General features: G+C 48.3%; 1 pseudogene; it reads left to right on the forward strand.

Annotated features, from left to right (window-relative positions):
• Nucleotides 1-27: 27 nt before the first annotated feature.
• On the forward strand, nucleotides 28-789 carry LOC115066988 (annotated as a pseudogene).
• The last annotated feature ends 780 nt before the right edge of the window (nucleotides 790-1569 follow it).

Here is a 1569-nt window from a genome sequence, read left to right on the forward strand (position 1 = left end):
CTTGGACTGAAGTAAGGAAAGGAAGACAGGTGGGGTTTTGGCCTGGGTGGGCTCCTTGAAGCAGTCACCCTTGGGGTACCTTCACCTCCAGTGTCTTCCCTTGCTCCCCTGGCCTAAAGCCCTGGGACTCTGAACCGGCTGTTTTGCTGGCCAGCCCACTCTATCATCCACTCCACTGGCTGCCTCACACCTTTCTCTACCCTGTTTTCAAGCACTTGAATGGAATTCCTTTGCCATCAGCATGGAAGACCCTTCTATTGACTCCTTAGACCTTGAAAGGTTATTGTGGTGTCCCTGTGATAACAATCACCAGACCAGGGCCTGCAGGTTTCTATCATCAAGTACAGAAAGAATCATCCTGATGTTGCAAACAAATTGTCTACTTGTCCCTTCAGAGCTTGTCCTTTCAGTTCCTTGGGCTGAAGTCAGTCAAGCTGTGATGACAAGAGTTCTATTGAGCAGGATGTGGTCAAGCAAACCAGGAGCCTTAAGCAAGAAAAATCTGGTTGAGAGCACAAGGTAATCCCTGTTTTTGATGAAGCCTGAGATCAAGATTTGTGGGAGTGGATTAGCACCCCATTTGTCTGAGGCACAGCCAATTTCTGTGGCAAAAACTGTCCTGTAAACAAAGTTACAGAGTCTAAGGGTCACCTGGCTTTAGGCGTGCAAGGTCCCAAGTCTCCATATCCTCTACCATGGAAAAATAATGGAAATGCACAGTGACTGAACAGCTTTCTCAAACACCGGACTATAGAAGACCCTTGCTTATTCTTGCTACCCAAAGATGGTTCCTCCCCTTCCTCCTCCTCCTCCTCCTCTTCCTCCTCCTCCCCTCCTCCTCCTCTTCCTCTTCTTCCTCCTCCTCCTCTTCCCCCTCCCCCTCCTCCTCTTCCCCCTCCTCCCCCCCCGCTCTCCCTCCTCCCTCCCTCCCTGTTGCTCTCCCTCACCCTCTTCCTGCCGCTGGCTATCTTCCTTCTTTTCTTGTTTTATCTATCTTTTAATTTATTTAATTGATTTATTTATTTACTTTCATTTTATATATGTGTATGACTGTGTTGCCTGCGTGTAGACCAGTGCACCCGTGTTGTGCAATGCCAGTTAAGATATACCAATAAACATTTGCTCACAACTCTTGAGAATTTGCTTGGTATAGGTTCTAATTTTACAAGGCACAGAGAGGACCTACCGACCACCCACCTACTGACTGGAGCAGCGGAACAACACTGCCATCTCCAGGTCTAAATTAGAAGAAGGAGGATACAATTGCTTCAATTCCACTTTAGGATACGTATGTTCTCCCTGTAGCCCCAAGCTAGCATGGAACTCCCTATGTATGTAGTTCAGCTTGGCCTCTCATCTCTGCCTCTGGAGTTCTGGGATTAAAAGTTTTGTTTTGTTAAGGCTGCTGAGATGGCTCAGTGGTTAAGAACACTGGTTATTCTTGCAGAAGACCCGGGTTGGAATCCCCTGCACCCACATGGCAGCTAACAGCTGTCTGTAACTCCAGTCCACGGGGATCTGACAGCCTCTTCTGACCTCCTCGGACATTTCTGGACACGACACGGGTGC

This window comes from Nannospalax galili, unplaced genomic scaffold (genome assembly GCF_000622305.1).
Source record: "Nannospalax galili isolate Female #2095 unplaced genomic scaffold, S.galili_v1.0 scaffold543, whole genome shotgun sequence".
In the NCBI taxonomy this organism is placed as follows: Eukaryota; Metazoa; Chordata; class Mammalia; order Rodentia; family Spalacidae; genus Nannospalax; species Nannospalax galili.